Below are 23286 nucleotides of genomic sequence, written 5' to 3'. Positions count from 1 at the left end.
CATGTCTAGTGTTGTCATGTAATCCCCTTGTGATAACAGTGGGATTACTTCCTGCAAGGTCACCATACGAAACTTTTTGGGTTTGACAAACTTGTTCGCTGGGCGCAGATCTAATACAGGGCGCATGGTTAAGTCCTTTTTGGGTACAAGGAAGTACACTGAATAAATACCTTCTGTTACCTGAGATAGGGGGACAGCCTCTGTAGCTTTTTTTTTCAGTAGCTCTTCTACTTCTTGAAGAAGAATGGTGAGGTGTTCCGGTGTCATGCGTCGGTTCCGTGGGGGTCTGTACTTCGGGGAACCGTTGAATTCGATGCAGTATCCGTGGGCTATGGTGGATAATACCCAGCGGTCCCTCCCATGCTGAAAGGAACGATGTTAGCCGGCCCCCGACCGGTGATGCATGGGAGGGGACCCGAATCTTCGGGTCATTTGTTGGTATTGGGCGTGGAACCTTTGGGGCTGGAGCCGCAACCTCTTCCTCTGCCACGGCGTTGGCCTCTTTGACTGAACTGGGTGTTGTTACCCTGGTTAGAGGGCCAGTTGGTAGCAGAGTAAAATTGCTGTTGGTTTTGCTGCTGGCGTTGGCCACGAAAGGCGCGTCTATTGCCATAGTCGCGTCTGTTAGGGGGCCTAGAAATTTGGTCAAGAGTTTTGATGGTATCAAACTCTTTCTTCGCATGTTCTAGGGCCTCATCAACTGTTTTCCCAAACAGATGTGTTTGTTCTATGGGCTTATTTATCAGGGAAGCCTGGGTTTCCGGCTTAAATCCCGAATTGCGCAGCCAGACATGGCGTTTGAGAAGTATTCCCTGAACCAGGGAACGGCCAGCCGTCTCTGCGGCATCTAAGGAGTTCTTTACGATGCCCTGATTTACAAGAGTTCCCTCTGAGATTGTAGCTAACAGGCGTGACCGCAGGGGTTCTGGTGCGTCCTCTGCTTCGCTGCGCAGTTTGCTCCACTGTGCATTTGCGTAGCTAGCTAGTAGGGAATTGTTATGTGCAATCCTAGTTGAAAAGGCGGCGGACGTCGTGATTCTCTTCCCAAGTGCATAGAGCTTTTTGCCCTCTTTGTCAGGTGGTGCCTCACTAGTGGATAGTGGTACCCCTGCTCTTTTCCTTGTATTAGTAACTACGAGGGAGTCCGGAATAGAATGGCCCCTGATGTACAAAGGGTCAGAGGGCGAAGGGCTGAAGAGCTTTTCTATCCGAGGGTTGACCCCTCTGACTAAGGCAGGATTGGAAAGGGAAGGAGTTATTCTTCTCTTTATAGAAGCCAGGAGCGGAATAGACTGACTAACAGGGGCTTTTTCTTTAATAACTTTCTCTACAAAGTCTATGGCCCTCATTACGACCCTGGCGGAGGACCATGGTGCAATTTGCACCATGGTCCATGGCGCAGAGCTGCCAACTCCGCCATGGGGGTTGGCGGACTTACCGCCCCATTCCGACCTTGGCGGGGCGGTAGGTCCCCAATCCCCATTTACCCTTCCCCATTCCCATTTTTGCCCCATAGGGTATAATGGGAGTGGGGAAGGCGTTAATTACGCCACCGTAAATTACGGTGGTGTAATTAACAACAGGTCCCGTAGCGCCATGGATTTTTCCGCCCGGAAAAAACAGGCGAAAAAACCACCATGGCGCTACGGGAACTCGTAGTAAGGCGGAAAGGTACGCCATGCATTACGCTGGCGTAAAACCCTTTCCGCCAGGGTCGTAATGAGGGCCTATGTCAGGAAGAGTCTCCCCTGTGTCTGTTTCAAAATGCGCTGCTGCCTTGCGCAATAATGCATTAAGTGAAGGTTGGTCATCTATGGGAGAGGTGTTTCCAATAGGTGAATCCTTGGGAGGAGAAGGGTGAAAGACATCAGGGTCTGAGTGCACTGATGGGGATTGCCAAGGCTGCACTGATGGGGATTGCCAGGGCTGCGAGGTAGCTGTATCTTCTTCGAAAGCTCCTGCACTAGTGTAAGGATCATCTTCAAACCCCTCTTCCTCAAGTTCTTCCTCTCCACCCAAACACTCATCATCTTCCTGGAGGTATTGCTCCTCTTCAGTGAGGTCATATACGTGTGTTGAAGGGGGAAACAGCCTAGGAATTTTGACCCTAGGGTCATCCTGGGGCCATTCTCTTGGTCTTTTGGGTGTGGGTGGGTTTTGGTTTCCCAAAAACCTTTCCATTTTCTCCATACAAGAATGGAGTCTTTCAAGGGTCTCATGGGGGACCCCTGAATAGTCTAGAGGGGGGAAATCAGTGTTTTCACCTTCAAAACGCTTAGAACGCTCCCACAACGTCGAAGACAGGTTTCCGTCGCCCTCTGAAAAGCCCTCTGGTAGTTCTGAAGTGCCCTTAGATGAAGGGGGCAGTGCCTGGCTACTCTTGTGCTTTTTCAGCGTTTCCATAGCTTTTTGTGCGGTATTCGACGTTTGTTTCGTCGTCCGCTTACGTTTGTCTTCGGAAACAATTCTCGCCAGGCTCTCGACAACGAGGTTGTCAGTAGAGGACTCTGGTGTCGACGTTGCCTGCGTTACGCGTTGTTCCTCGACGGCCGCTCTATGGAGCGTTACGTCGGATGATTTTGGGGTAGCGCCCGTGTTTGATGAAAGCCCAATCGCTGGTCGCGACTGCGTTTGCGAGTGGGGCTTGAGACCCTTACGGTCTGAGGTAGACGCCAGAGTGCCCTGCGTCCCCTTCGGCGCTGATGGATCCTTCGTCTTCGACGAAGAAGAGCCGTGGGTTGTGTGCTTAGGCCTATGGGGTCTGTGTGCGTCCTTGTCGCCGGGGTGTTCATCCCCATGAGCAGGGCGTGAGCCGAGCCCGTCGGTGCCGGGGACGGACGTCAAGGAGCGCGAGCGCTCCTTCTGGGGGTTAATGACTTCCGTAACGGACGTCGAGTTATCACCCTCCGCGTCACTTTCTGTAACAGCGGCGGCGGGTGAGGAAACTGACTTCGACATAGCGTAGTCCGCCCACCTCTTAACTTTGCGTTCTTTAAGAGTTCTTGGTTTCAAGAGCTTACAAGCCGCGCAGCTGTCCTCCTTATGATCGAGGGGCAAGCAACGATTACAGAGCTTGTGTTTGTCCTTCCAAGTGTATTTGCCCCTACAGCGTGGGCAAAACTTAAAAGGTGTCCTCTCCATACTGAGGCAATAATAACTGGTGATAACAACCCCAAGGGAAAGATAGGGGAGAAAGAAAGACATTCTCAAAGAGAAGATAAAAGTTCGAACCCCCACTCTCCCTACTGTATGTTGGCCGGCGAGGCCAGGCCACGTGTTCGGCAGCGCCGAAGGATCTCCTCCGTCTCTTCCCCTCCGTCGAAAACTTTCTCGGCGGAGAAACAGCTTCACAGCTAACGTCGAGGGGAGGGATCTTTAACAATATAATAAGTATAATTAAGGACCGAGGTCCGTAGTAAGTATTTGCAATGTCTCTCTAGGAGCTCCGCGTAAGGCGACCAGAAGCTGGGCGGAAAAAAACAATCAGAGGGACCTCGACGCGTGAGGGATTATGGGTACAACGCACGTCACTATAGGGATAGTGTTACAGACACGCCTTGTCGACGTCCCCTTTTCGACTACGAAAAACAAAATGCAATACTCCGCAGTGACCACTGGATGTCAGACCTATGCACAGCATGTGATTCTAAGCAGATTAACAAACATCAGAAATACAATTACCGAAGGGTCTAAAGAGTTAGAAGCACGAAATATGCAGACCACCTAGATGGGGAGGAAACCAGGCAGTGCAAGTAATCGTTTAGACCCAGTTCGCCTTCAGAGGCCACCTAACTAGAAGGAAGTCTGAGCCCTACGAAGAGTGGAGCCTTGTGCTCAAAATTACCTGCACACGCTGGTGCCGATGGGCCAAGCGGAGTCTCTTCAAGGAAGTCAGGCAGTTCAGAGTGGTGAACAAAGGAGGGCGAACAGATCTCCGCTACTCAAGCGCGGCCTCCACTGGCGGGCAGAAGCAGAGCGAGAGTGCGAAAAAGGTGTGCTGTTTAACACAGCGAGGAAAAGCTACGGGCTACTGCAGGAGGGCGACCAGTTCCTAGCGTTGCTACTCACCGGTCCCCGATGCAGGCAGACCCAGGCTTCTCCGCGTCAGTTTCAGTGCTGGCAGGTTCAGATGCGAGCAGGGGACGTCTCGGCGTCGTGTAGATTCCGCGGCAGCAGAAGTTAGAGTTGAGGATGTCCCAAACGCAGTGAACCCGCACAGATTGTTACCACAGCAGGGCAACGGAGCGGCCGTGTGTATTTCAGCCCAATGTACACTTCTCACTTCAGACCTGGGAATGCCAAGAGTACGAATCGTGTGAGAGTGCTAAGGACTCGGAATACAACACAACCTGACGGCGGTAACAGAGCAAGACTCCTGTGTAGGCTCGTCAGTCCACTGGATGGCCCAGAGACGCTTCCGAAGGCTTACGTGCAGGAGATGATGAAGATGCCGAGAATAGTTGTTCCCACTATTCCAAAGGGTCGAAGTACCAGTACAGGCCTTCTCGTTCGATCAGAGGCAGAATGGTTTCACAGAGCGACAACAGTGGAGAGGAGCAGTCCTTCAGCGGGTCACCAGCGATTCCTCGGTTCAGCCTCGTAGTTGCAGGATACTTGGCTCCTGTATCCGTCGTTCGTGAGAACTCAGGAGATCGACATGGTAGTGGTGTTTCCAGCCTCCTCTTATCCAGTGTTCCCTTCACGCCAAAACGGAGAGGACCCAATGGGAGATCTGCTCACAAAACACTCACACCATACGTGGACCTATCACGGACCACGGTGGTCCCAGGCATTCAAGACACACTAGACTCTCTGGCACCCAGGATGTGTATTGGCACCACACTTCCCAGCCCACATCCTGGAGGCACACACAAGGCCTGTAGAAGCCCATGAACGCATCTGTGTTTCGCGGGAAAGTACATGCCCCAATAAGGAAGGCCCCGGGTCGGCTCAACCTGGAGAAGGTGAAGGGGGCAAGACGGTCAGCGAGCAGGACAAAGAGCCTCATGGTCTGGCCATTTTGGAAGCCAGGCCACCATTTTGGGCTAAGCGCGAGAAATGCGCTTAAACAGCCAAAAGGACTTCAAAACACAAAGAAACGATCGCTGCCACCAGTCCCGTCCGTGATTCACTTGCACCGTTCGTTAACAATCCAAAGAGAGTGTCTAGGGCCTGTAGAGTGACTAGAGACCCAAGAGAGCAGTAACTTAGCTTACAGTGCCCTCTTGTGTCATGTTACGCGAAAGCTGCAACATGATAAAAGAACTACGGAAAACAACGTTTCCCGGTACTGACTGTCTTAAGGGCATGTCAGTTTCCCCGTAAGAATGGAGCGAAAGCCCAGAGGAGTGCGGCAGAAGGCTGCGCTTCTCTGGCAAAGTCTAGATCAGGGTGAAAACAACAGCAAAAAGTTTAGGGGTTGCCACATGGAAGGAAAATTACCTACAATTAAGAAATCTTTCCTAACAGCCCCTCCTTTTCCCTCCAGCTCACCTGCACCAGAGCCGTCTCCCGTGTGCAGGATGTAGTCCCCACTGTTATTATGGCCGGTACCCACTGCCCCAGCAGTCTGGGCAAGTGCTCCAGGTATGCAAGGCGTGCTTTCGCCACCCTCGGGACCCAGTCTGTGAACCCAGCTGCCACTCCCTCCAAACGATGGAGACCGGTGTTGTGAGAGTCCTTTCTCCTGCTCTTAGTCGTGGGTAGTATCCGCCATCAGGCGGCCCCAGGGAGCAGGTCATCCTGCTTCCTTGTTCCATGGGTTGTTGTCACGCCGCCCATGGTGCTAGGTCCCACAGAGGCCGCCTGAGTAGGCTGGCGACAATCCAGATATCTCCAGCTGCCTACCACACACCCTGGTCTCTATCATCAGACGTGCCCCACTACTAATCTTGGTGTGCCCTGCCTGCTGTCCGGGGGCCCGGTGAATATTCCACCTCTCCCGGCCAGGAGTTACCAGTTGGTAAGTAACTTGTTCTTCGAATGGATTGTGTCCTTCAACGTATTCCTCATCTTAGATAGACTCCCAAAGCAGTATAGAAAATTCTCTGGAGGAGGGAGTAGATTTTTGATACCATTATATGACGGAGTATAACACTGCTTTACCAAAATTCAGCTCCTTAGACTTATTCACATGTATTACACAGCACCCTCTGTGCAGTGACACAGGGGTGTCGTACCGCCCCCCAAACATAGACTCCATACCCTGGGACTGACTACTGTCTCCCAGGGCATGTAAAGTCCCCATTGACTTTACTAGTCAATATTTGTGAACTAAACCAGTACAACCCATCTTACTATGGAAGTACTGGGAAGGGTTAATAGTTTTTCCCTTATGTTCATTTTCGAGAGGGTACCGTACAGTCCCTCTCTCAAAAGTTTCTGGTTGGTGGCAGTGGTTACTACCGTAAATATTCAACCGCAAATATTTTCCTATGGGATTTTCCCATTTTTCGAGGCTACCACATTTTCTGACAGCCTCTAACATACCGGCGGTGTATTTTGATATTAACTTTACTCCTGTAGGTTTTATTTGCCAGAACTTTAATATAACTTCTTTCTCATGTCTTTCTCTAAACTCTTAAACCAGGTCGGGATCCTTTGTTCGTCCTTTTGGCGGGCTTCTGCCGAGAGGCCCTCTTTCGGCGCCACTGAGTCTGCGGTGGGTCCATTGTGTGGGAAGGGAAGTAGGACCCCTGGACAGGGATGCCTCAGCAACCCATGTCGCACTGTATCCTGATAGGCTGGATGGTCTCCCGCCAAGATGACCACTCCACTGTGTGAGTGACAGCTAGGCAGTATGAATGGGGATCTTTTTGCATAAAAGCAGGGTCCTGAGGACTGGAAGAGCTAGACGTCGCCACTGGAACTAAGAAGCCGAATAGGAGAGAAGCCAAAGACATCTGCAACGACTGAGCCCCGGTGAAGCCCTGCTGCAGCGTCTCACCACTTTTCTCCACACAACGAGAGAAGATCATCATCTGCAAGAGCCTTCTTCCCTTGAGCTGGTGGGGCCAATCAGTTTGCCAATTGCCTTCCCGGACCTGCCATGGTCGAATCGCCAGTACCCTGTACTCGGAGACCAGATAGCCAGGCACCAGTCCACCCGGACCGCGATTTAAAGGAGCGTACCTTTTATTCGTCAGGCAGCACCGCGGCTGGTTTCATCCCTGGGTAGTGCAGTAACTCGAACCTTCCTCCACGACGAGAGCCTCTCTTCCTCTGCTGGATCCCATGAACTGCAGGAACTACCAGGAACAACCGCCACCGCAGGAGCCACTTCTTCATTAATAAGGTACATTGTTCCGCCAGGCCGCCCTTTCTGCGTGGTAGTGCTAAAGGTATTTTAAATCCTTTACCTGCCTGTTGGGTTGGCCGCCCCTCTCTTTTAACATTGTCTTTCACCTTCTGCATCCACCTTTTCAAAATCGTAAACCAAAGACTTGACTGCAGCTACAAGAACATTTTGCTCCTGGGCCCTTGCCCTGTACCACTGACTCTGGCACAGGCCTACTGACTCTGGCTAAATTTGTTAGAACTGCATTCTCTAGATTGCTTCTCAACTAGAAATGTGTTGGTGCACCTACTTCTTATAACCACCCTTCCCAGTTTTAAACCTTGTGAAATGCCATTTTGCTCAGTTTTCATTTAAGTATTTTCTATACTGATGCACTGCCTTGCTTAATCTGGTTCACAAACTCATGGAAAGTGTTGCTAGGGTGTGCAAGAAGATATTCCTGTATAACTCGTGCTTTCCCTCCCTTGTGAGAAATTGCTAGAGTGCCATTTGTGTTTGGTTTACACTGTGCCGTTTTGCTCAGTTTTCACTCTTGCTCAAGCTTGTCTACAATTTACCTAGGGAGTTGCGTATACCTTCTTTGACCGAATTTAACTTGCTTTAAGAACTGTGATAGATGTGTTAAACTAGAAGTGTATAAAATAAATATTTATTTATTTACTAGAAAGCTTTGGTCAGTGTTTCCTTGTTCCATAGTACTGAAGGCCTATTGTGTAAACCCTGAATACTGCTCATCTCCCTCTTGAGATAAGTCTGACTGCTCAGCCACAGCTACCAACTAAATCTTTGTGGTACAGACTGATACCAAAGGGGATTTATTGCTCTCACCTGTAGTCCTAATCTTCTGTAGTGCTCCCTAAGGGAACTGCACAGGATTCTACCTAACAGCGCTGCAAGATAACCTTTAATGGTCCCAACATTTAGACCTCTATGTGCTAGGGACAAGAGGAAGGACAACACTTCCGGAATGGAACATAGAAAAGGATCAACATTCTTTTCTCTGCACCAGTTGCAAAACTCTTTCCAACGGCAACGGTATAGAGAGTTTGTTGCTGGCCTTCTGTTAGGGAGAATTCTCTGTAAAGGCTAATTTCCGAAACCTATTGAGTCCCCCAGCAGCTTTGCTGGATTTTTGGGGTTTATTTTTTTCTCCTGCTAAGAGTGAGACTCTTTTTCTCCCACTTTTAGACATGATTTGAGGTGTTCCTTTGACTTTTCATGTGTTTTATGGGGTATGGGGTCCTTTACCCCATAGGGCTTCATGTGTTTTTGGTATGTGGGTTACACAGCACCTTCCGTGCAGTAACCCAGGGGTGTCGTAGCAACCCCCAAACATAGACTCCATACCCTGGGTCTGACTACTGTCTCCCAGGGCATGTAAAGTCACCATTGGCTTTACTAGTCTTAAATTATTAACAGAACCAGTACAACCATCATATTGTGGACGTACTGGTCGGGGCAATTCGATTGCCCCGGGGTCTGTCGTTCGAGGGCACACTGTCCAGTCCCCCCCCCGACCGAGTTTTGGCTGGTGGCAGTGGATACTACTTTTTATATTCGACCGCAAATATATTCCTATGGGACTTTCCCATTGTTCGAGGCTACCACTTTTTTAAAATAGCCGCGAACATACCGCCGGTTTATTAAATTAATATAAATTCACCGGTTGGTATTTTTTGCCGAAACTCGGTTCCAAAATGGCGTTTGTGTTCGCTTCTGTTACTCCAACCCAAGTCGAGCACTTTGTTCCACTTTTTGGCGGGCTTCTCCACAGAAGCCCCCAAAAGTGGTGCCACTCTGTCTGGGTACCACAGGGCACCGTGGACTGAGTTGGCTTGGCAACTCAAGTCACACTCTTGTGTGATTGGCCAAGTGGTGAGCCGCCCGACTCACCACTTAGCATGTTTGAGTGACAGCTAGGACTAATGAATGGGGGTTTTCTGCATAAAAGCAGGGCTTTGGGGACTGGAACTTAAGAAGTTGCCAGAGGACCTAAAGAATCCGAGGAGGGAGAAGCCGAGCCGACCTGCAACGACGACACCACCGGTGGAGCCCTGCTGAACCGTCTCACCACTTTTCCCGACGACAGAGGAGATCTCCAGTCCGGAGAGTCTTCTTCCTTTGACTGGTGGGGATAACCAGTTTGCCCGTCTTTTCGCCTTCCTGGATCATCTCGTGGCTGCCTTGCCTGTGCCAAGCACCCCGGCAACCGGAATACCACGGTTTACCACTACCGCGAAGAAAAGGGTAGTAACTTTTAACCGGAGAACTCCGAGGCTGGTTTCTTCCCTGGCAGTGCAACGACCTTCATCTTTCCTTCAAGTCGAGACCACCTCTTCCTCTGGACGAAACACCGACTTGCACCCACTGCCAGGAACAACTACCCCCACTGGAGCGTTCTTCCCATTTCAGGTACTGTGTCCTGCCTGGCTTCCCCTTCGACAGATCGTTCAGGGTGACAGTAAATCCTCGACTTTCTAACCTCGGTTAGCCTGGGGCCTGTTAACTAACTTTTCCTGACTTGATCTCATCTTTTTTTTGAACTATCTACAAAGACTCTTTGGGCATAACCCCACTGTGTGATCCTGGACACATTTCGCTTGCTCTCTCTAAGAGTGGACCTGGCATTTGAACTTCCTTGCTCTACAGTATACTTTTCCTAACCTGCCTCACTGTGGTTCTTTTAAAAGTATTGAAATTGTGTGCTTTCATAACTCTGCCTTTTCCCTCCCCTTTTTTTATAACTTATTAGAGTGCCATCTTAGGTTAAGCACTCACCTCTGTCTGAAAATAAGTGGTGTTTCTCACTAAGATTTGTCTAATAAGTAATTAGGGTTGTATATCTATAATAGTGACTGTGTGTTGAATTTACTTACCTTTTTGTGCTAGTGTAATTTATAAGTGTGTCTTTAAATAAATAATTATATACTTTTACACCAAAGCTCTGGTCAGTGTTTGCTTGTGCTACTGTATCTCTGTACCTATTGTGTATACTCTATATACTGCCTAACTCATCTTGAGAGAAGTCTGACTGCTCAGCCACAGCTACCAGGTAAATCTGGGTGGTACAAACTGCTACCAATTGGGTTTACGGCCAACCACCTGTAGTCCTAAATCTTTTGCAGTGGTCCCTAAGGGAACTGCACAGGTTTCTGCCTAACACCTTCTTGCCGAAAGCAACACCTCCATGACATCATCTGGAATGTCCCAGTCCTTGTATCTCAGCCTTTCAGATACCAAGCATGAAGGTTGAGAATCTTGACCTCCAGCTAGAGAACCTGGCCCTCCATTTGTGAGAGAAGGTCCTCTCTCTGAGGAAGACATAACAGAGGACAGATGGACATGTCTAGAAGGTCCAGGTACCACGTTCTCCTGGCCCAATCCGGGGCAATTAGGATCATGCGGTTTCCGAACCGTCTCAATCTCCTGATAACCTGAGGAATGACTGGAATCGGAGGGAACGCATATAATAGTGGGAAGTTCCACTCCACCACAAATGCATCCCCTAGGGCTCCTCTCAGGGGAAATTCCCTTGAGCAATACCTTTCACACTTCCAGTTGATTCTGGTCGCAAATAGGTCTACTTGAAGGGTTCCCCAAAGGGCGAAGATCTCTTGAATGACTTCCTGAGCCAGTTCCCACTCGTGGGACACCATGCTCTACCTGCTCAGAGCATCCGCCGTCATATTCTCCTCCTCTGCTAGATGAACTGCTGTTAAGGAGATTCCTTCTTGAATTGCCCAATACCAGAGCCGCATTGCCTCTCTGCACAGAGGTAGTGACCCTATACCTCTTCTTTTGTTTAGATAATGCATGGCCACTGTGTTGTCTGTCATTATCAGGACATTTTTTCCTCTGACAGATGGCAGAAAAGCCTTCAGGGCTAGTCTGATTGCTCTCAGCTCTTAAAGATTGATGTGTAGTTTGGACTCTGATGGAGACCAACGACCGCTGATTGTCAGATCGATGGCATGAGCTCCCTAACCCATGAGTGAGGCGTCCGTCACTACTGTGATCTCCGGCCATGGTTGCCAAAACTGTTCTCCTTTTAGGATATTCTCTGTGCAAGTCCACCACAGAAGATCCTGCCGAACCTTGTTCGGAATCTGAAGAAAATCCGCCATTTGACCTGAGAACTGGGACCATTGAATCTTTAGAGCCCATTGAAGGGATCTCATCCTCAGGCGTGCCTCTGGCACTAGGAAGATGCAGGATGCCATGAGACCGAGCAACCTTAAGAAGTCATAGGCCTGGAGATTTTAGGCATTTTGCAATTTGGAAACCATTTGAAGAATGTCTTCAGCCTTCGACTTGGGAGGCGAGCTCTTTCCCAAGGATGTGTCTAATACAGCCCCTATGTACTGGAGCTGTAGGGAAGGTATTTGTATTTGTATTTATTTATTTATAGTGCGCACCAAACCCAGGGGTAACCTGGCGCAAGGCAGCAAGAGGGTTGCAAGAACTTAGTTACATACAATAGGGTGAGGTCCCGCTGCGGTTACAGTGCAGGACGTATCACGCCGAATAGGAAGGGAGGAACATGTACACCATAAGCAATACTATATACATATTTACATACAGTGAGGTAAAAAGCCAGGTGGTAGTGGCGCATCAAGGCAACGGAAGGTCATTATGAGTCGAGTGTTTTAAGCCAGTGGATAGTTCTGGCTCTGAACTGGTGGTAGGGTAGGTCCTCCCTGCAGGTAGGGGGAAGGGAGTTCCAGAATTGCGCTGCTTTAACTGGAAAGCTGTTGCCTCCAGACATAGTTCGTTTGAACCTGGGCACCAGAAGAAGGTTGTTATTGGCCGTTCTCACGGGGCGAGAGAAGGTGGGTCTAGTAAATCTGGAGATGAGGTATTGAGGGGCTGCTTGGTGGAGGCATTTGTGAATCAGAGACACCGATTTAAGGAATATCTTGTCCTTGGTGGATAGCCAGTTGACGGATCTTCTGGAGTCAGAGATATGGGCTTTCTTTGGGATACTGAGGGCCGCTCTAAGGGCATTATTTTGGAGGATTTGGATTTTGTTTGAGATGTATTTGTTACATCCTACATATAGAGCGTTGCAATAGTCCAACTTGGACAGGATCAGTGCCCTGGCCAAGGTAGTACAGTTGGTGGGGGAGAGAAAGGGTTTGGCTGCCCTAATGAGTTTGCAAGTGTACGCGGTGGCGGAGGCCATTGCATTCACTTGTTTGTTGAAGGTGAGGGAGGAATCTAGATAGAAGCCGAGGGTTTTAACCTCCTTAGCTACCTTGATCTTGTTATCGTCAATTGTGAATGATGAGTATTTGTGGCCCAGCTTGTTGAGGTAGTGAGTTGATCCAAGAATAAGGAGTTCCGTCTTGTCATCATTCAGGCATAGACCGTGTGAGGCCATCCATGCCTGGATGATGAGGTACACTTTATTAACGAAGGCCAAATCCTTGTCATAATCCCCCGACAAAGGGATGAGGATCTGGGTATCATCGGCGTAGTTAGTGTAGGTGATACCCAGATCGTCTAGATCGTCAAAGAGAGGCTTCGTGAAGATGTTATAAAGTGTAGGGGAGACGCATGATCCTTGAGGCACGCCGCAAGTGATAGGTGTAGGGTCGGCTGCTGCTGACAATGAGAAGACTCTCATCGTGCGGTTGTTAAGGAAGGATTGGATCCAATTGGTTGCTTCTTGAGAGAAGTGGGCAGCTTTTTGTAGGTGGTTGCACAAGATCTCATGGTCGACCAGATCGAAGGCCGCAGAGAGATCAAGGAGTAGCAATAGTGCTGTCTTACCCTGGTCTCTCAGCTCGTCTATTTGTGCTTTGAGATCTATAAGTGCAGTTTCAGTTCCATGCTTTGGCCTGAAACCAGATTGTCGGGCGCCTAGGATATGGAAGTGCTCAAGGTAATGTTGGATCTGTTGGTAAGCTATTTTGTCGAGGATTTTAAGAAGGAACGGTACTGTGGTGATGGGGCGGTAGTTAGTTGGAGTGGATGGGTCTAAATTCGGTTTTTTAAGCAGAGGGAGGACCCAGGACTGTTTTAAGTTATTAGGTACAGTGCCTGATTTGAAAAACGCATTTATTAGTTTGGTAATAAATGGTGCAAGATCACGGGCTGCATCCTTTATCAGTTGAGCAGGGCATAGGTCTCCGTGGCAATTTGAAGGTTTGAGGGTAAGAATGGTATTTTCTACCTCTTTGGTAGATACTTTGTGGAAATTAAAGTGGGGGTTGTGCGCTGGGGGAGCTGATTGGGTCAGGTGAACCTTATTGTGGATGCGGTACTCGGCTTAGTAGAGGCGAGCAGAGATTCTTTTTTAATGTTTATCTTAGTCTTAAGGGAAGAGATTTTGTACGCTAGGGCATTTTGTATGCCCGTGCACCAGTTTTTATCTTTGATACATGAGTCAGGCACTTGAATTGGGGATTCAACCTCTTTAAGTATTGTGAAAAGCTCTCTAGTGCTAGATTTAGCTTGAGCGATGCGTGTACTATAGGACGTTTGTTTGGCCACTATAATTTCTTTCTTATATTGGGACGCTAGACTGCTCAAGTTTTTTTTTTTGTTATCTGAAGGGTAAGCTCGCCAGATTTTTCCATGGCGACGTTTTTCCTGTCTGAGGGCTTTGAGATGAGGTGAGAACCAGGAGTTGATGTGTTTTCGGGGCTTACTCTTTTTTAGCTTCAAAGGGGCTATGGCATCAAGGGATGAAAGCATGATTTTGTTATAGATGTCCACCATCGTGAATGGATCTGTACGATCCGGGATGGCATTCAGAGTTGGTGTGATAAGCGGGATTAAGTTTTCGGGGTGATGTTTTTTTTATTTCGGGATTGGACAGCTGGAGCTATGCTGTTAGCTTGTGCTGGGGTTGCCTCTAGGGTGAACGAGATCAAGTAATGATCTGTCCAGGGCTGTGGGAGTATGGCGGAGACTAGGACTGGGCAGTTGTGCACCGCTAGCCAGTCCAGAGTTCTCCCTTTGATATGGGTGGGCTCGGTGATCTTCTGGGTGAAGCCCAGTTCCTCTAGGGTGTTATTAATAGTACTTGCATTTGTGTCTGCGGGGTCACTAAATCCGAGGTTAAAGTCTCCTAGTAAGAGGCGTTGTGAGGAATTTTTAAGATTATTGGATAAGATGTCTGTGAGGTCTTCTTCAAAAGACCCTAGAGGGCCCGGTGGTCGGTAGATAAGGTGGATGGAGATGGATTGAGTATTAGATAAAGTTGCCTTGGCGGTTAGAGATTCACAAGAGCTCACATTAGTGGATGATTCAATTGTGATATGGAATTTGGTTTTGGCTATGATGGCAAGACCTCCGCCTCTAGAGGTGGTACGATCAAGTCTTAATAGCGTGTAGTCATCTGGTACCGCTAGCATAATTGCAGGGCCTGCCGTGGGGTGAAGCCAAGATTCGGTGACAGCTAAGAAGTCCAGGTCTTCATTGTGTAGCAGGTCGGCAATGTCTAATGCATGGGCTACCATAGAGCGGGCGTTTATTAGAGCACCCTTGGTCCTGAGATCTACTAGGTTTAGGGGTGGTGGCACAGATTCATGTGTACTTTTCTGGTCACGGATGGGCTCACGGTGGAGTCTACTGTTCAATTGAAGAGGGTGTGGGGAAGGATTCCTATTCACCTTGTTGTAGGCTGGTTTAGGTAGAGGGTCATAGAGCATTGGGAGCCTGGCCCGTAATCTAAGGTTCCTCATGAGAACAGGGCAAAGTATGGAGGTCATTTCAGTTAGTGTATATGGGTTGTATGCGGGCTCAAGTGCTGGTAGATTAGGTGGCATGGTTGGCTATTGGTTGTTCAAGAAGTACAATATTGATCTCAGTAACACTGTATAAAGTGCATGGAGATACATTGTGATGTAGGGCAAGAAGGGCTAGTACATTGAAGTTGTAATCACTAGCAGGGTGCATAGGCAGTGGGTTTCGATTTGGCAACCAAGGCACAAAAGCTTAGGTCACTGGCAAGGTGCATAGGCATAGGGTCACCTGAATTCGATTTAGCAATCAAGGCACAAAAGCATAGTTCACTGGCAGGGTGCATAGGCATAGGGTCAAGGTGTCATTTGTGACTCCTTGAAATTGAGGGAGAAGCCCAGTCTGTGGAGGAAATGGCAGGTGACTTTCAGATGATCCAGTGCTTGTTCAGCAGAACATGCCCTGATCAACCAATCGTCCAGGTAGGGGTAGACGTGAATCCCCCCTCTCCTGAGGTGCGCTGCCACCACTACTATTAACTTGGTGAAGACCCTCGGGGCGCAGGTCAATCCGAATGGCAGGACTCCAAACTGATAGTGTGAGTCGCCAACTATAAATATCAGGTATTTTCTGTGCTTGAGATGAATTGGCACATGAAAATAAGCATCCTGGAGGTCCAATGACACCAACCAATCCTAAAGTTGCAGGGCCTGAAGGATCTGAGAAAGAGTAACCATCTTGAACTTGTCCTTTCTGAGGAGCTTGTTCAAACCTCTTAAGTCCAAGTTGGGCCTCAGTCCTCCGTCCTTTTTGGGGATCAAAAAGTAAGGGGAGTACCATCCCTTGTTCCTCTGCGCTACAGGTACTCGCTCTATAGCACCTTTCTTCAGCAGGGTTAGAACTTCCTGCTGTAGGAGTGGGTCTGAAAACTTCAAAGGGTTCTCCCTGGTGGATTGCTTTGAGGTTGCGTTAGAAAAGGAAGGCAGTAACCTTGGGCAATTATTTCTAGAGCCCAAACATCTGAAGTAATGGCTCGCCATTCTTGCAGATGCTGTGACAGCCTGCCTCCCACAGGTGTCTTGTGATGCAAGTCCTCAAAGTGGTATTGTGGCGGTTGCTGCGGCCGCTGATGGCAAAGAGGCTGCAGCTGGAGCTGGCTTTGCACGTTTTCCTCGTCCACCGCGAGTGGCCCTTCTCTGTCCCCTTTGACTGGCCATTCCTCTCGCCTTTCCATATGAGGAGTAGTAACGATAGGATCATCCCCTCCAAGATTGTCCTGACTCACGAAAAGGCTGAGGTTGTCTAATAGCAGCTCCTAAAGACTTGGCAGCTGCTTTTGAGGTCTGCAACCTCTCAAAGCTCTCGTCAGCCTTGTTGCCAAAAGGGTGAGACCCGTCAAAAGGCATGTTCAGAAGACGGTTTTGCACGTACTCCTAACTGAAAACACCTTGCATGCCCAACCATCCACAAGCTTGTCATCCCTATCCGGAGGGATAGAAGGGTACGCCATCTTATTTGAAGCTGTGGCTGCCTGGACCACCAGACTCTCAGGAATGGGGTGTTTAGACAGATAGCCGTGGTCGCTACTGGAAGGGCAGCATTTTGAAGTAAGGGATTTATTCACCGGAGGAATAGAATCCGGAGTCTCCCAATTTTTGGACACCCTCTTTCGTAAGGCTATATGGAAGGGTAGAATTGGATCTTCGGTGGGACCATGATCTGATATATCGGTCAGATCATCCTGGATGAATTGAGTTGGTGGTCTAGCCCATCCTAAATAACAGACCACCTTTGTTATTAGTTGACGGTATGAGGGACTGGCATGTTCCCCTGCTTTTGGCCTGCCAAAATCTGTTTCAGGCGAAGTATCAATGCCACTTGCATTATGTAAGGTTTCCACCAGGTCCCTCATCCTGCTTTCCTCAGAAATCAGGCATTCTGGGACATTTGGGGTATTATATTCCTGTCCAAAAGGAACATTCTCCTCATCAGATCTCTCCTGTTCTTCAAATATTGAAGTCAAGGATTTGAAAAATTCTTTCCTTGGAAGAGGTTTACAAATCTTTTCTGGGAGAGGTGGGAGAGGTGTATCAGTGGAACATGAAGGCATTACAGCCTTTGCAGCTTTCCCTTTTGCTGTTATTTTTACAGCTTCTGGCTTAGTTGGCTGAACGGGAGCCTTTGGAACATTTGGCGCTGAGGGATTTAGGGTCGACGTCGACAAAGGCATTGATGGCGCAGATGAAATAGTGGTCGTCAACGGAGCCAGCTTCGAGGGCGTCGAGGCGCTCTTTGAAAACTTGCCCTTTGAGGTGCGTCGGGTTTCATACGGCGTCGGTGACCTCGAACGGTCGACTCGACTCAAGCAGTCTTTTTCGCTCGGCGTCCTGGAAGGTTCCCGATCCTTCCTCCTTCGATCACCCAGGCTCGAGGGCACGCGAGTGTCAGAATGATAACGCTCCCGGCCAGCTTTCGAAGAAGGCGCGGACTGAGGCTTAGCTTTTTAAAACACCTCCATCATTTTCACCCTGAATGCTTCCCACTCTTCGGAGGAAGAATGTTTTGGGGGCATTTCATCCTTTTTGGGGATTCATCCGAGGACGAGGTGGAAGGGGACCGGTGGTGTCTTTTCTTGGACTTTTTCATCAAAGACGAAGAGCGATGAGAATCGCTTTGGGACCTAGACCGATGCCTTTTGCGTCGAGTAGATTTCTCCTCACGGGACCTCGACTGGACGCTAGAGGCTTTTCGGTCGGGTTTACGACCTACCTGCAGTTTTCCCTTCCTCTCTCGCAAGGCCTTCCACGTCATCGCCTGACACTTCATACAGGCCTCCATGTCGTGGCCTTCCCCGAGACATCACAGACATTCCCGGTGCGGGTCCGTGATGGACATTTTCAAACCGCAGGATTTACACTTTTTGAATCCCGATCGCGGGGTCATAGTCGGGGTCGATGACAAGGAATATCGAATACCTTCTTCAGTATTTACTGCATCACAGAACTACTCAAGGCGCGCCGAGTCTCCGAAGCAACACGTACTGCGGAAAAACGGAACTGAGGCCAACGGGCGCCACGCGCGCTACTTGTATACCTGATTACATCACCCTCGACGGAGGCCTTCGAGGGAACATCGACTCAATGACATCGACGCACGGAGCCCTCTGGCGAGAAAAAATGTCCAAAGCAGCTAAAGCTGTAAGGAATACATCTAAGATGAGGAATACATTGGAGGACACAATCCATTCGAAATTAGCATACTTACGAGACTTCATCCAGGACAATGACTTGTGCGGCACTTAAAAGCCCAGCCAATATTCGGCTGGACCTTCTCTATTCAATTTCCATTGGAAGCAAGAACCTTCTGCAATACATGTGCACTGCGAGATAAACTCAGATTTCATCACCCACAGCTCAGTCAGCCTCTCGGAAAATAGCACCCAACACCAAAGCGCCTCGGAAAGCTTCATCCTAAAGCTCCCAAACACCTTGCCGGAGGGAGGCCAAACCAGTCACCCTACAGAAGGTTAACACCAGCCCAATCTTGACATGCTACAATAAGTGTCAGTCGCATTGTACTGTATTATGCAAGACCCATGACCGCGCCGGGTATGTCTGTTTCTTGGGATACTGTTTGCAGATAAAGTTTTGACCCCATATTGCCTTTTGTTACAAAAAGTAACAAAATTAAATAAATACAAATAAAATAAATAATGCTAATAAAATAGGCCATACAAAATGAACTCTCACACCCTTTTTGCAACCAGCAGCCTAATTATTATTCCATGAAAATGTAAATTGGTGTTAGACAGAATGGGGTTTGAAGCATGACCAGACCCCTAGGCCATCCCAGCCATATGATATGATAAGTCATTTATAACATGCCTGTACACAAGCGTTTCTAGGTGCGGCAAGGCAATGAAGGTTAGAAGGATGGAGGACAAAACAAACGATCATACCAAGCCTTGTGTCATTCAGATTGTGCAAGTGCTAGGCGGAGGGAAGAGGAGAAATGCCAGGGGGGAGAGGAGAGTACTGTTGCAAAAACACAGTAGGTGCTGCCAGGGTGGTGGCTCAGTAAGTGCAGAGAGGTAGGGGACTGTAGGGTTGCAGATGCAGAGTGGGAGGACCGGAGGCAGTGCAAGGGGCTACTAGTCGCAGGTAGTGCAGGAGCCTGGTGCCCGTGAGCTTCAGTGGGTGGCCAGGTAACCAGTAAGCAAATCAGACAGGAGCATACGCAACGGAGAAAGAGAGAAAAAGGAAGGCCAGGAACCTTGAGTTGCTTCCGGAACCTTAGGTGGTTCGGCCAAGTTTAAGAGAGGCCGGAAGGCTGTTCCGCAGGGACGCCCCAGCCGAGGACAGAGATCTACCCCCACTCTCTCCCTGGAGAAGCGCCTGACCCTTAGAGAGTTGGAGGTGGAGGAACGGAGGGCTCGAGAAGGAAGATGCTTAGGAATAAAGAGAGTGGAATGTAGTGTGGTCTCCGGCCCCAGAAAGCCTTGTGGGCGATGCAGAGGGTCTTGAACATGATCCTTGCAGCCACCTGGAGCCAGTGGAGAGATTACAGGGCTGGAGAGATACGATCTCTGGCTGGACTTGAGGCCAAGGATAAGTCTTGCAGTCCTGTTCTGCATTAGTTGCAAACTGCGAAGAGTAGGTGCAGGCAGATTTAGAAAGAGACTGTTGCAGTAGTCCAGCCTAGAGAGAACCAGGGCTCTGTAGACAGAGAGCTTCTGGGGGAAAGCGAAAAAAGGAAGAATACCTCAGAGGAGGTGCAGCTGGTAGTGTGACTTCTTAGAGACATCAGAGATGTGAGGAGAAAAGGAGAGGCTGGAGTAAAAAATGACCCAGAGGTTCTTAGCCTTGCAGGAAGGTGCGGGTGGAGGGCCCAGGGTGTTCGGCCAGGGTGCAAGAGGGAAAGCGGGAGCAGGAGTCCAATGAGAAGGATCTCAGTCTTACTGGCATTAGGGCAGAGATCATTGGTGGCACACCATTGCTGAAACGTGGATAGACAGTCGGGAATGAGAGAAAGATTAGAGGAGGCAGAGGGAAGCCTGAAGGAGAGCTGACACTGAAAGTTAGAACAGAAAGTAGAGATGCGGTGGGCCAGAGGAGCCAAGTAATGGATGAAGAGCCAGGGTGAGAGGTTAGAGCACCGGGGAACACCACAAGTAGAGGAAAAGTACACCACAAGGACAGCTGCAATCCTACATAGCTTTGACTGCATACTTTATGCCTGGGTATTTTTCTGCAGTGTTTCTCTTTTCCTTTGTATAAGGTAAGACAATAAAAAAAGGCCAATTCCAAAAGGCATTGGAGAAGAGAGTTTCAAACCCGGCTCCCGTGGATTGTTATCATCAGAAGCAAACACTCTCACCACTTCCCTACCAATGCCGTGACCATGAGACCCTCAGAATAATAGACGAGCGTCAACAGATCCCCTTACGTCACCAAGCACTCGGCTTGGATGTGGAGAAAGTAGAGTAGTTTGTTTCTCTCCAGGCTTATCAACGGTGGGAATCAAGAAATAAATTACCATGGACAACTCTATGAGGCAAAAGATCTAATTTGCTTCAAAATGTGCATTCATTGCGGGTCGACCGCTATCACAAATGTCGATGACAAGTACTGTTGAAAGGCTGGAGAGGCACCCGCGCTACAGAACTGCACTAAGTATTAGTGAAGGAGTATTTATCTGCTGCTTGCTCAGCGAAAGGAGTGGAAGGGGAAGAGCCTCAGATGAAACTAGAGACAAGTTAATCACTTTCTGGGCTATTATTGTCCGTAGGCATTGTGGGAAATATAGTGTGGTTATCGTTGTGCTCGATAACGCTGCTAGAGTTTTTGATTAAAGAGGGAAGCATGATGCTTGAGAATTGTCAGAAAACGTCCCTTCGCTGCCTCCTCAAGTTTGAAACGATTAGACATGAGATTTCATAAAGGACGATCTGAAGACCTTTGAAAATCACCTGCAACTTGTGCAGGGTACGCGCATGCAATCAGTCACAGTGCAAAGTACCGCCAGGATCAGTGCTCTGAGACCACTGCGGGGGTGGGTTGGGGCAGTACAAAAAGCCTTTCAACACAACATAACAATGTGACTTGATGCCATGTGTTTCAATTATTTTTCTTTTTTTTAAAAACTTTTATATATACATTTTTAACAACAACATGTTTATGTTTATGTTTATTGATTTTATATAGCCCTTTACGCCAAAGCGCTTTACAGAATAACAACAATACATGAGAAGAAGCAAATTTACAAAATTGAAACAAACCAGTGGTACAGTATATGGAACAATTAACTCAGTAGGAGGTGGGGTAAGGGGGCAAAGGGGAGGAGGGTTAGGGGAGCGGGAGGAAAGGTGAGTCAGGTGGGGTAGTCGAGAAGAAGGGCTTTCAGGGAGGAGCGGAAAGATGAATAGGAGGGGGAGGAGCAGATAGAGAGGGGTAGGGAGTTCCAGTGGAGGGGGGACAAGAGTTGGAAGGAGCGGAAACGTAAGGAGGCACAAGGGGCTGGGGGTACGTTGAGAAGATGTAGGTCAGCTGAGCGGAGAGAGCGGGAGGGGGAGTAGAAGGAATGGAGGGAGGAGAGATAAGGGGGCTAGGTCATGGAGAGATTTATAGACAAGGCAGAGGAATTGAAATTTCAGTTGTGAGAGGAATGTGAGCAAGCCGAGTTGGGAGAGAGAGGTAGAGATAGAGTCACGAGGGCCGAGAAGATGGAGGAGTGGTAGATGGATTTTAGGGGAGTCAGGTGAGTAGTAGGGAGACCAAAGAGAAGAGAGGAGCAGTAGAAAAGACGGGAGAAAATAAGGGAGGAGATTAGGAGTTTAGAAGCGAGAAAGTTGAGGGAGGAACGGATCTTGTGGATGTTGAAGAGGTGGTACCGACAGCCACCAGAGGTCAGAGAGATGTGGGTGGAGAAGGAGAGAGAGGAGTCGATGTGGAGGCCAAGGTTGCGGGCATGGGTAGAGATGGGGAGATTGGAAGGGGGGAAGTGGATGAAAGGAGGAGGGGAGGGTGAGAGAGTGTTAGGAGGGAAGAAAAACACTTCAGTCTTGTCAGAATTGAGGGAAAGAAAGTGGGATGACATCCAGTTTTTGATGGCTGTGAGGCAGGAAGAGAGAGTGTGGTGGAGGTCGAAGGTGAAGGAGGAGAAGGAAAGAAAGAACAGGTAATAAGCAGAACATGAATTACAATCCAAATTCCAGGAAATTAAATACATTCCCTCTACTCCTAAATATGAACCCACAGATCCGATTGGGAAGATCTTTGCAATGCTCCTATTAAACAAACTTAATATATGGATCAAGGAAAATAACCAATTTGACATCAGGCAGACGGGATTTACAAAGAGTACGGGTACGCAGGTAAATCTCATGATCCTGAATTTACTGAAACATGAGGCATTGATCAACAACCATTCCACATATGCAGCATTTATAGACCTGCACATGGCCTTTGATTTGGTAAATAGGAGAACATTGTGGAAAAAACTTATGAAGTGGAAGTGTCCTCTAACAATAGTGGAACCCATTAAGCAACTATATACGAATACCACCTTAAGAATCAGACTATCACAACAGGGTCAATTATCGGCTCCCATTGAAGCGGGAAATGGTCTGAAACAGGGCTGTCCTCTTGCAGCAACACTATTTAAGCTGTATACGATGGATCTGCCCGATCCACCTCGTTTTCAGAAGGCCAACCCACCAAAATTGAATAATCAGCAGATCAATCATGTGATGTATGCTGATGACATTGTCATCTTAGACAAAACAGAATTAGGGCTACAAAGAAGCCTTCTGGAGTTGGAAACGTATATGGTGGAAAATGGGTTAGAGATTAACACCGTCAAAACCAGAATCATGCCACTTGTTGCAAAAAAGGGTCAAAAACGAAAGCAACAGTCCTTTCAATTCTATATGAACGAACAAAAGTTGACATCGGTAACAGAAATCAAATATCTGGGTATTCTAGTGAATCAATCAGAAGTTGAGACTCCATGGATCAAACATCTAAGAACAAAAACAGCGTCTCTGGCGAGACAAGGATTATTTATACACAGAAAATTCGGAAAATACTCCTTAAAACCAATCCTCATATTTTACCGACAAAAAGTAACTGCAATATTGAGTTACGGGAGTGAGGCCATGATAAATTTCGACCAAGCAATATGGGATGTGTTAGAAGCCATGTTTTGGAGGAAAATACTTGGGTTATCAAGCACATTTCCAATTAAAAGAATCAGACATGAGATTGCGATACAATCACTAAGATCCATAGTCGAGTGGAAGA

This window comes from Ambystoma mexicanum, chromosome 8 (assembly GCF_040938575.1).
Source record: "Ambystoma mexicanum isolate Mex_15411 chromosome 8, UKY_AmexF1_1, whole genome shotgun sequence".
Lineage (NCBI taxonomy): Eukaryota > Metazoa > Chordata > Amphibia > Caudata > Ambystomatidae > Ambystoma > Ambystoma mexicanum.
This window is presented reverse-complemented; position numbering follows the sequence as displayed.